General features: G+C 55.2%; 1 protein-coding gene across 2 annotated transcripts in view; it reads left to right on the forward strand.

The window, feature by feature from the left end:
- The window catches only part of ACSS1 (acyl-CoA synthetase short chain family member 1), a 41811-nt gene that overhangs the window by 8446 nt on the left and 20947 nt on the right, over positions 1–12418 (forward strand). The gene's annotated exons all lie outside the window — the stretch shown is intronic.

The following is a 12418-nucleotide window of genomic DNA, read 5'->3' on the forward strand; positions in this document are numbered from 1 at the left end:
TAAATAAATTCTTCACGTATTCTATATGCCAAGCCCGTGTGTTGGGGGGTTTGAGCGGACCCGGCATCTGGGGGCAGGTGCTGGCCTTCTCAAAGCCCTGCCCCCTCCCGGGACTGCCTTGCTCAGAGGTCTCTGGTCTGTCACCGCATCCCTGTGGGAAAACGCCTTTGCTCAAGCTTCAACCTACCTTTACAGCGCTATCTCAGGAGGAGGGTTCAGAGGAGCAGGTCCTGACCCCGCGGACCCCTGGTTTCCTGCTTGTTTTTCAGACGCAGGTTTTATCACAGACCCAGTGCACCAAGCCTGGGGAAGCTGTGTTCAGTTGAACTTCTGGATGGAGCAAAGTGGCATTTGTTAATCTGCTGTGGCTCCTAGTGCGCCCTGCCTTGCTTGTCCCTCCCCTGCTCCCAATACCCCTCGGCTGTCACAGTCCCTCTCAGCCTTTACTGGCAGTTACTGCGCTGACCTGGGTCCCCTGGACAGATATCCTCCTGACTCCATGGGGTCCACAGATCAGCAGCATCGTGGCCTGGTACCCCCGGGCCCTGCACACTGGAGTTGGGGGCACTGCTCTAATGGACAAGCCGCCCTGCTGTTCTTCACCCTTATTGGCCCGACTTGATCTATGATTAAGTCTCTATGGGTGGGGGTGGACGAGGTAAGGGGAGTTCAGCTATGGGCTAATTTTCTCCAGTCCTCCCGTGGACCGGGACCCGGAACTGGGGTTGGGCCGCGTCAGGCCTCTGAGAGCCTCTCGGCTGGCCGGCTGAGTGTGTGTGTAACTGGGCGGGAGTCTCAGGACTGCAGCCAGCTCGTTAAAACAAAGTACAACTTCATTTCCATTGCAGAGCAGCCCCGGGCAAGGTATAAACCTATAAGTACAGGCAAACAATTTATTATTCTCTCTCTAAAAATAAACAAGCTCAGCCTGAAGAAATGGTTTTATAAACTTCAGCCGGTCTTAGTGCCAGGTGACTGTTGTTATTTACTGTTTGAGGGAAAAGAGAAGTGTGTGAATGGGTTGTCTGTAATTGCAGCTAGTTTTTGAGGGACTTGGATTCATCATTTTCCTGGTCACGCTAGGTTTTTGACGTGAGGTTTTCTTCCTCTTGTCTCAGGGGAGAGCTGCCTACACTTGGTGCTGGCTGTCCTGCCAGCATACAGACTGCCACTAAAATAAAGTGCATTCCTGCCAAGTGTCTCACATGGTGGCACCCAAGGTGCCCCAGGATGGTCACAGGCCTTGGCGGCCTGAAGACCAAGTTCCAGACCCATGGGCTGAGCCCTTGAAGGAAACTGCGTGGGGATGTGGTTCTCCCGGGCTGGGGTGCTGGAGGTGGATTCCCGGGGATCACGCCTGCCTGGTCTGTCCTAAGCTTGGGGGACCCATCTCAGTCCTCAGGTGCCCAGAGCCTCTCCCTCCTGAGTCTGCTGAATTCTTCTGAAGAGATGCATTTCTGAAGAATCATCAGAGAGCTTGTAACGTGAACCCACTCCTGTCCCAAACCCTAATGATATGTGGGTCCACGTGTGTTGCACACACCCTCGCACACACGCCCTAAACGTGCACGTGTCTACAACCTGCTCTTGGTGTTCAAGGATGCTCCCGAACCGCTCTCCCGGGTTGCAGGCACCGCCCTGCTCCTGCTCTGGAAGTTGGGCCATTGCCTGGGGGTGGGCTGTCTGCTCTCTTCAAGGTTCTGAGCACTGGGGTGTATTTGCAGCTGCACCTCCCTAGGGTGGGGGAGGCCTGGCAGGACCAGCTTTGGGAACCCTGGGGCAGCTGAGTGTCCTCATCCCGGCCCCACCCTGCCTGCAATTGTTGCTTGGCTGGCGGCAATTCCCAGGTGCACCCTGGCAGATGGGCCGAGGCCTCAGAGGCCCGCTAGGCAGCGCGTGGGGCACCTCGTGCTGGCTCCGGCTGCGTGGCTCTGGGAGAAGGACAGCCTCGTGGGCTGGGGTCTGTCCTTCGGGCGCGGTGCTCCCTCCCCGATGGGAAGTGAAGGGGCAGGACCTCTGCTGGCTGGGGTCAGCCTGGGATGGCCTGCACGTGTCTCCCGGGGAAGAGGGCAGCCTGTGACCTGAGGCCGGAGCCAGGGCCAGAGGGCCGCCCAGCCGATTTCCAGCCTTCCTCTGCCCAGAGGTGTGTTCAGAACCGACCTGAGGGAGCTGTTCTCCCCAGTGAGCCAGCAGGCCTGCAAACCTGGGCCCCCTGGCACCGCCTGAGGCCTCCGAGGCCAGGGCTGCAGAGGCCAGGCAGGCACAGATAACCTGGGTGGCTCCCCGAGGCTGTGCAGCCAGATAGCACTGGGAGCAGTTCTCTCCAGCCGTCCACGTGCTTATTTCGCAAGATGCTCCTTCACATTCAGTTTAAGCAGACAGATTCTAGAGGCCCTTGGCGATGGGGATGTGGACAAACACAAATCCCTGTCCTCTAGGCAGGTGGTGCAGGGGTTCAAGACCGTTGCCTGCCTGGAGCCCGGGCTCTGGGCCAGGGATTTCCAAGTTGGGGATGGGCAGAGGGCGTGGAGCAGAGCAGACACTGTGGCTGGTCCCGGTGTTCCTGTGCTCAGGACCTCTCAGTGGTGGTGCCTGTGCTCGGACAGAGGAGAGAGCGGCCTGAGAGTATTCACCAGGCTCTGAACCAGGATCTCCCGTGTGAGGCTCTCTGAACAGGGGTCCAGACATGAGTCCTTTAAAAAAAAAGTTTTTAAAAAATTTATTTTATTGAAGTATAGTTGATTTACAATGTTGTGTTAATTTCTGCTGTACAGCAGAGTGATTCAGTTATACACATATATATTCTTTTTCATATTCTTTTCTGTTATGGTTTATCCCAGGATATTGAATATAGTTCCCTGAGCTCTACAGTAGGCCCTTGTTATTTATCTAAGATGTGACCTTTTAATTAATCTGTAGCAGATTTTAGCCCTGGCCTGGCCCTCCTCTGTGAACGCGGGTTGCCGTGAGGGCAGCGCTGCTGTGGTCATGGCCAGGCTGTGCAGCTGAGCTGGGCGTCTGGGCTGCAGCGGGGAGAGCAGGCCTGGCACCCCCCATGTGCCCATACGTGAGCCGAGTGGAGTTTCCACTGTGGGTCCAGTCCTGGAGGCGGTGATTTCTGTAGTTGTTCCAGCTGGGCCTTCTTATGGCGGGGCGTGCACAGAGGGGAGCCCCTGCCCAGAGGCGCAGAGCGGACGGCAGGCCCCCTCCCCACTGCCTGCCTCAGAGCCCCTCGGCCGGCGCGGAGGACGCCTCCTGCCTGGGCCAGCCGACCAGGCACTGGGCGTTACTGGTCCCTAGCATGGGGGGCCCACTGAGCATACAGAAGGGGGCCCAGCCCCTGGGGCGGCCCTCTGTCTGGGACAGCCACACCAGCACCCCTGGGCAGAGGGGCCGCGAGGTCTGAAGCCTGGAGGCACCTCCTGAGAAGCTGGCTCGTGCCCTGGGCCCCGGGTGTCTTTACGTGGCCACTTGTTAAGGTCACAGAAGGGCCCTGTGGGCTGTGGCGGGAGGAAGCAGGAAGTTGCTGGGACGCCGTTGGAGAAGACTTTGAGGAAGTGCTGGGGGGTTGGGTTCTGGGAGGCCGAGGAGGGGAGGCCCGAGGATGAAGGCCGAGGTCAGGGCCGGCCAGCCCACTGTGGAGTGAGGTGGCGGGGTGGGCGGTGGCCTGTGTTCCCGCCCGCTTTGTCCCCAGCTGTGTGTGACCTGGAGCAAATCTCCAGCTCTCTGACCCTATTTTCTCCTCCACTGGGTGCTGGTGTTGACTAGCACAGGGGAATGAAAGCCCAGACCTGAGTCTGGGTGGATGCGGGTCTGATTTGGCTGTACGTCGGGGCAGGTGAAGGGAGGTCAGTAGAGGGTTTCAGATTTGATGAGGGGAAGGGCTCGGGTGGCCCTGCGGTTGCTGCTGCCGGGAGGGCCAGGTGGGGTTTTCAGGGAGAGGTCCTCACCTCAGGAGAACAGTTTGGAGTCGGCTAAAAGGCGGCCCCCCAACCCTTGCACCTGGTGCTTCTGACCCCCAGATTAACCACAGTTTGCAGTGAGCAAACTCCTTTATTAAAATATTAGGGCAACTGAGGGGGAGGATCATTAACGGACATAGTGAGGCTGAGGGTGGGGTGCTTTGGGGTGAACCAGGGCCGGCGACCATGAGGCTCCAGGACAGGGGCCCCTGGCAGGCAGGGTAAGTGGGTTTGTCAGTGGGCTCCCCTCGGTGGAGGTACCAGAAGCTAGTGGCTGCCAGGCTTGTGTGCAGTGTCTCCTGCTGACCTCTGAGTAACTCCGATCGCAAAACTTGGTCAGGAATTCCCGTGCTCGCTCCCAGAATCCGGTAGGAGCTCTGGGTTACTTGGATGGAGCTGGTTTTAAGCCAGCATTTAACTTTCCTTTAAGACTTGGCTCCAGATTTTGAAGCTGGCAAGTGCTTTGAATCTTTCTATACGTGACACTTATTTTTCTTTCTCAGTCTTTTGGGCAAGCTGAGGCTCTTGGAATTTCACATTTTAGAATGGCCCTGTCTTGGGACTGCAGCAGGAATGACCTCCACAGACAGTCAACCCTCCTTGATGGGGCCCTTTCCTGGGAACCCTCTGGCGGATGTTTAGTCGGAGGAGCACACATAACAAACGCCTCCCTTGGAGCTGGATGCCTGCTTTTTGTGAACTCCCTTCTGCTGTGCAGGGGATGCTGGAGGGGGCTGCATTGTGGGAGGTGGAGGGGCAGCAGCCTGCGGAGGGGAGGGGCGCTGGCCCCTTGGGGACCCGTCTTTAAGGAGGTGCTTCTGTTCCAGCTGCGTGGTTCGGCTTCTGGCGGCTGCAGACCTGGTTGGGGGAGGGGGCCCGACAGCTTTGCTGTGGCTGCGCTGGGTCCCCTCCGGGGCAGCACGGAGGCCTGCTCGGGTGCTTGTCACCCCAGGCCCCTCCCCCGCCCTCCCCGCCCTCTCCTTGGCCACTTCCTCTTCTGGCTGAGGTAGAAAATCAAGGCCCCTGGAAGGAGCAGCCTGGCAGGCAGCCCTGAGACCCTGCAGGGCCACCCTGATGCTCGGCTGACGTGTAGCCCCCCGTGCCCACCGTGCTGGACCCTTCCATCTGCTGCCCAAGACCCGCTCGCAGGAGGGTTCCCTGTAACCAGCCAGGGGCTGGCTGTCCTCCAGGTCCCCGGACCCTAACCCTGGCCCTGACCCTAAGGCTGGGGCAGCCCCTGCTGTGTGGGCCACTGGCACTTATGAGCTTAGTTTGTATTCCCGGTCACCCTGGGTTGTAAAGTGAGGGACCTGATGCCCAGCGAGCTTAGGGGGCTCTCAGGCTCATCCAGCTGGAAATGCCAGAAACAGGGTTTGGACCCAGCAGTGTCTGATCTGTGAGATGTGCTGTGGAATCTTGGAGGCGGTGAAGGTGTAAACGGCGGGCTGCCCTGTGGCGCTAACTTGGTGACAGGCCTGTAGGTCCGTGTGCAGACATCACACCCCTTCACTGAGCAGGGCCATGTGTTCCAGGACCTCCAAGACAAGCAGACACATGTTAACCGCAATTGCAGCTGGGGAGGAGAGGTCAGTGCCTGAGGGCTCCAGGTGGCCTCTAAGAGGGACAAGGGACGGCTGCGGAACAAGGTGGGCCTAAGGGCTGTGGAGTCCTGGTGTGACTGCGGGGCTGTGAGGAGCAGAAAGTGCACGTGCTGGAGGGGCTCTGGGGACCTCGGGGCCCTGGAAGCAGGAGGGGTCACTGTGGGTACAAGAAGAGGGGCAATGGGCCAGGTTGGGGGACCTGCCTGGCCCTTCATTCTGTCTCCTGACCCCCTGTGGCTGTCTTGGACCTCATCTGAACCTGGGAACAGTGGGGATCCGGATGGGTGAGAGGCCTGGCAATTTCCCATCAACAGATCCAGTTAAACTTCCTCTGGGAAGCTGGAGCGAGGTTTCTGGGCCACTGGGAGGGTGGATTCCTTTGCTCCATCTGGGCCGACAGCCCCATTCTCCCTGCTGGTTGTCCTTGGACTGGGGCCTCAGACCGCTCTTGCCCAGGGCTACCAGCCCGCGGGAGCCTCTGGGTTTCTTCGTGTGTTGGCACTGGCTGCCTCAATGTCAGCGGGGCTCTGAGTCTGGAAAGGAAAGAACTTCTTTTCCGGAGACAAGACTCAGGCTGAAGGCCAGTGCCGAGGTCCAAGGGAAATCAGGCGTGAATCAGGGAAGAAGGCAGACCTTTTCTCAAGTCTGACCCGTCACTTCTGTTCCACCAGGGCTGTGTCAAGAGTGGGAGAGAAAGACTTAGGATGAGAGGGAGCTGGACCCTGGGGCAGGTGGTTCTGAATGTGGAGCCAAACACTGAAGCGTGAAGAAAAGCGCACCCACCCCGCCCCAGTTCTCCGCCGTCCTGATTAGCGGAAGGCTCGATTCGACCACAGTGAGCGGCTTTGAACACTTCTCTTGCTCATTTAAACCAATCCAAGGAAAAATGTTACATAAATAACGATGGAGTTGGTAGATGGCAAACATCCTTTGGTCTGGGAACCTCTGAAATAGGGTGTGAGTTGTTCTGAAGCTGTGGGTTTTGAGAGCTGCCCTTGGAGCCAGGCTTGGGTTTGAATCCTGACCTGACCCGTGACCCTTTCAGCTGAATAGCCTTGAGAAGTCACTTAACTCCTCTGTGCCTCAGTTTCCTCATCTGGAAAATGGGGTCGTGATGGTAGCTCCCAGCCCACGGGCTGTTGTGAGTGCTCCACAGATGTGCCTAGGGTTCAGAGCAGTGCTGTTCCTGCTGTCACTGAAAGAACTGTGCATGTGGTGGCAGTGGGCGGGCAGGAGGAGGCTTCTCTGGGCAGTAACACGAGTGGGTTGGGGAAGGCTGAGGAGGCAGGAGCCCGTGGGCCTGCAGGTGGCCGAGGCTGGCCTGGAGAGGAGGCCCCTTGTGCGCACAGTGGGTGGCAAGCGTGGCTGGAGAAGACGGGGCAGCTGGTGGAGGTGGTGGGGTGACACGGCAGGTGGCGGGTGGGCGGGGTGCACAGGCATGGCGGTGGGCCTGCCTTCCCTCCAGGCTCTCGGAACCCCAGGCCATGGCCAAGTGCCTGGAATCTGTAGCTGGCAGCAGCCCTGACTGTGGATGATGCATCCTCAGACCCACTTCCCACCCCAAACGAGGGCTTCCCATCAACAACCACCTCAGGGCACGTGGAGCAGGTGGGCCTTCAGGGGAGGGATTCTCGAACCACATTCGAATACACTGGTGACTCTCATTCACCCTGAGCCAGTGACACGGCTGCCTAAGATTTACACAAGAGCAAACTGGCATTTTCACTCTCCCTCCTGCTGTTAAGGAACCACTGATTTTCACCAATTTAATTTTTCTGCCATTCTGCGATAATTATAGCTACTGTTTATAGGATGCCTTTATATGTGCCTAGGACTTCACATTTGGTCTTGTCTTAAGTCTGTTTGGGCTGCTATGACAAAACCACTGACCAGGGGGAGTGGGGGGGCTTATAAATAACAGAGACTTATTTCTCACAGTTGTGGAGGCTGGAAGTCCAAGATCAAGGTGCCAGCACGGTCACCTGCTGGTCGGACCCTCCTCCTGGGTCACAGCCAGCGCCTTCCTTTTGTGTCCTCACATGTGGAAGGAAAAGGGAGCTCTGTGGGGTCTCACTTATAAGGGCACTAATCCCATCATGGGGCTCCACCCTCGTGCCCTAATTACCCCCCAAGGCCCCATCTCCTAATGCTATCATCTTATCATCTTTGGGGGTTAGGATTCTGCAGACATTCAGACCACAGGAGTCCTCGAGACCACCTTAGTAGTGGTCCTGTTATTAGGCCATTCTATGGTTGGGACAGTCTAGACCCTGGGTGTATGGGGAGCTGGGTGGGAGCCCCATCTCTGATCAGATGTCGTTCACTGAGACACTCTCCTGAGAGGGAAATTCTCTGAGTCCAGAACTTTCTGCAGAATGTAGCAAAGCCTCAAGGAGAATACATTTATTTTTTGTAAGAAATTTAGAAAACATGCAGCTTTAGTGATCACAAGTTCACTGGCTGGCCTGGTGTCAGCTGTGGCAGTTCAGCTCTCGTTTTCTGTGAACGCTGAGTGTGTCCGGGGCCTTCCCTGGCAATGGCAGCTTGGGTGTTTTTGTGTTGACATGTGGCAGCTGCTTTATAGTTCACTGCAGCTTACGTTTGCTCAAGGTCACGGTCACGTGATCAAATCATGACATGAGAGGAATTTCGTACTTGGGTTATGAGCCCGCTCAGCTGAATTTCCTGGGCTTCTGTTCTCTCTGTGGCAGTAAGTAGCAGAGCAAGCACATGTCATTACGTTAGATTAGATTTAGTGGCTACAGTAATGTCTGGGCCAGAGGAGTCTGCCAGAGGGAAGGAGTTGGTCCCGAGTCCTGGTGAGCTTCTCCCTGTGAGAAGGGGACCCCTTTGCCGTGCTCCGCTTTCCGAAAGCCAGCCCTTGCTTCTCTCACCACCTCCATCTTCCAGAAATGGCTGGCTGAAGAGAATATCAAAGTCTAGAGAAGTGTACCGAAGAAAGATGTATCCCGTCCAGTCCTGCATCTGGACCATGGTGTTGACCCCTCCCCTCAGCACCAGGCTTGGAGGAAAGAAGTGACTGTCACAGGCCTTCCACGCACACATCGACACAGTTCCCTGGGTTCCTTCCCTTATCGGCAGAAGGAAATGCAGAGGACAGTAGCTGTGTGCTGGCCTATCAGTGGGGCGGTCCTGCCCATCGCTCTCTCTGAGGGGCAGGATGTCTCCTGCCAGGGTACAGGAGGTACAGGAGGCTGGGGGGCATTTGCGGAGTGGACCGGCGCTCATGATTAGAGCTTGGGCTCCAGTTGCCCTGCGCCCGCCAGGGCTCTTGTCCTTTCTTGCTTACCTGCTCTTCCTTTCCATTCCACAGATATCTGTTGCATACCTTCTCTGAGCTAGGCCCAGTTCTGGACGCTGGGAGGAAGGCAAAGAACAAATCCCTGCCAAAGTAAAGCTCATACTCAGCGAGGCAGGTGGACAAAGAAGGAGGTAGCCTCTTAGCCAGTGTTTATTTAATGAGCACAAGAGCCAGAGTAATGGTAGCAAGTAAGCAAGGCATGCATTCCGGATGAGTTTCTTAAATACAACAGCACCACACACACACACACACACACACAAACACACATGGCTTATCTTACTTCCCCTGGGGCTGTCCAGCTGTGTCCTGTTTTGGATTGAGCTGGGCCAGAGGTGCCTTTCTTCTGTCTGTGTTTGGGCAGATGTCGTGTTGGTTACGGATTAGCATTGGATGAATGCTCCTCCCACTTGAAGCTTAGAGTTGGCTGTAGAAGGTCTCCTTCCTTCCCCCAAGGCCAGGCAGCATTTTGCTGGTGTTCAGCACCCTGAATATGAGGCCAGTCTGTGTATTTGTGCCTGTCATTTGCATGCGTCCACATGGAAGGCACGGCCCTGAGGAGTTTACTCACAGACAAACGTAGATGTCTTATTCAGAACCTGCATGACGAATGCTGTATTTCTCCTGGCACTTGAAAATAGAACTCTAACTCATTTTGTTGAGCTCATTTCTCAGAAAGCTGCACGGCACTGTCCCTTGGAAAGATGCCGCAGGCAAGGAGGACGCCAGTGCCGCCTGCAGCAAAAGCCCAGATCACCCGTCACTGAGTGGCTGCATTATCTGTTTGATACAGAAACAGCATTTCGGTTTGTGAAAGTCTGAGAAGTTATGAGTATCCAAGAACTGCTTTTGAGTGATTTTTGAGTACCTCGGGTCACAGGATCACTTGAATAACACTTACTTTTTTGTGATTTGAAGACCTAGGTTTGCTGACCATATATTCCAGCGTTCTAAGTCTGGAGGAGATTGCTAATGAAAAGCAAAAGCTTAAAATGAAAAATCCAAGTTTAAAAAAATAATGGATGAACTGGAAAGATGAGTAGAAATTGAGATGGAATTAAACAGGGACAAATGGATAGTCTGGAAAGTCCGATTTTAAAAATTAATTTGCTGACTGTGATAATGGAGGAGCCCTGGTTGGAGTCCTGTTCTGTGTGTGGCGATGGTCAGTGGGTTAGTGACCTCATGTTGAATCTGGGACACCTTTGTCAAGCATTAGAAAATAAATGTATTCTTCATTTACATGGTTAAATACAGAGTTGGGGTCAAGGGTCTGCGTTCCATATTCTGACCCGGGCAGATACCATGGGAATGCCGGGGTCCGTTTGATAACCTGGGGCTTTCTAGAGAATGGGAGTGGCGTCATGGAGGGCTGGGCGAGAGAACCTGGGAGAGAAAAGGCTTTGTGAGGTAGTGGTGGGGGGTATTCAGGAATCTGAAGGGCTATCATCGAATGACAGATTTTCTCTGGACATCTTTAAAGGGCTGAGCTGGGACCAAGGGGTGGAAGTGGAACAGCTACAAGTCTTGGCCTGATTCTAGGAAGACTGTTTAGTGCTGTGCGGGGTGACTCCCAGCAACGTGATGTTTAAGCAGAGGCTGGACCGCTGTGGCCAGGAACCCCAGGGAGGCTTCAAGGATCTCTTCGACCTTGAGTTTTATGGCCTTGGCAGAGAGGATGGGAAGGGGAGTGAACTTAAGAGATTCACCCGGATCAGATTCTTAATCAGAAACTTCTCTGGATGCAGCAGCAAGAGTGTGGGACCCAGCAGACTCAGTTCCAGGGCCCATGATAAGGCCCCTCAGTCCTCCAGGGAACACCTGGGCTACTTCAGCTTGGTCTCCAGACCTTCCCAGGGCTATAGGTCAGCTGCCCAGCTCTGACCGCCAGGCAACTTCTGCCCCTGAAGGGAATCCTTTCCCTTTTGCTGCCTTGCTCCTCCTCCCCACAGCCAACCTTTCCAGAAAGCTCTCCCTGCTGCCTCAGTAATTGTACCAGAAGCTGAGGTGATAAACGCCCATCACACTTTCATGTGCCTTCATTTCCCCAGTGGGAGCTGGGTTGCAGGAGGACACTTTCCCTCTCATTTCTTTTGTCTGGTGCTTTACTCGCCCCCGTGGTGCCTAGAATGGAATTTTTAACATCTTACAAATTCATCAAAATGAATTAGTTGATTTTAGTACTTCTAGAAAGTAATTTCAAACAAAGACGTCTGATGGTAAAGATAATCTCTACTGAATGTTTGGCAGGGTCCTGAGTGGGTGAACCTTCTCATTAACACTCATGACAGTTAAACAAGGTGGAAGGGGCCTGCTGTTTCTCAGGTGATCTTGTGGCAGCTGAGAAAGGTGAGCTCCCATGCCCGTGCAGCTCCTATAGAAAGCAACCCAGGCCTCTCTGTCTGGACGGTTCTGTGCCTTCCTCGACTTCAGAATGCTGCCTTTCGTCTGCAGAAAAAGGACTGGATTTCATCACCACTGACCTCTGACGCACTTGAGCCTCCATCTCCCCAGCACCGACTCCTTAAGTCCTTAGCGCTGTTGAAAATGGCACCTGCGCTGGGCTTAAGTTATCCTTCTGTGTGACTGACCACAGCTGCCTCTTTAGTGCTGTCACAGACGATCCTAGCCTCCTCGCTGCACGCAGGAGGTGTGTTTCTGGGCCCTGGCTCCGGGGAGTTTGCTGTTGGGGGCTGTCGGGGTGCTCTTTCTTTCATCACAAGCTCAGGTGCGCGGTGGATGGGGTCAGTGAATGGCGCTTTTGTCCTCCTAAAGCCTTAAGGAGAAAGGATAGGGTCCTACCGGAGAGGCACTGTGCCAGCCTGGCAGGAGTCGAGGGGGAGCGCAGGCTGCACTCGTGTTACCCGAACCAAACTTGGGTCCGTCCGCTCGCCCGTGCACAGTAAAGCCAATCTACTGACACTGGGTTGGGGTGAAGGAAAGTGCAGCGTTTATTGCAGGCACCAAGCAAGGAGTCCAGGGCCGCTGGTGCTCAAAACACCCGACTCCCCGATGGGTTTGAGGAAAGCCTTTTTAAAGGCAAGGTGAGGGAGGGGAGTCCCAGAGTATGTGATCAGCTCACCACAGTTCTCTGGTTGATGGTGACGTAACGGGGCTGTTAACATTATCAATCCTCAGGCTCCAGTAGGTCCGGAGGCTACAAGTAGTTAATTTCTTCCATCTGGTGGGGGTTTTAACATCTGTAAAACAACTCAGGAATGTGCATCAGATGCTATTATCTAGGTACTTTAGAGAAGAGCTAAAGCAGAGGATATGGAGGAGGGGTCTGTCCCAAGAAGGCCCCAAAAGGTCCTGCTTGGTTACACTAGTGATCTCTCGTCTGGTCTCCCGCAAGGCCTGTCACTGCCCACCCTTCATTTCCTGCTGGCCCTTGCTGGGCTGCCCCTTTCTGGGCCTCTGAGCACAGGGCAACCACAAACTCTCCTGGGTCTTGGCCAGGAGGGTGGAGCCACGCGGGTGGGGCGGACTTACTCTGCCCTTCCATGCCAGCTTTCTGTTAAATAACAAATACAATA

This window comes from Balaenoptera physalus (assembly GCF_965194825.1).
Source record: "Balaenoptera physalus genome assembly, chromosome: 16".
Classification (NCBI taxonomy): domain Eukaryota; kingdom Metazoa; phylum Chordata; class Mammalia; order Artiodactyla; family Balaenopteridae; genus Balaenoptera; species Balaenoptera physalus.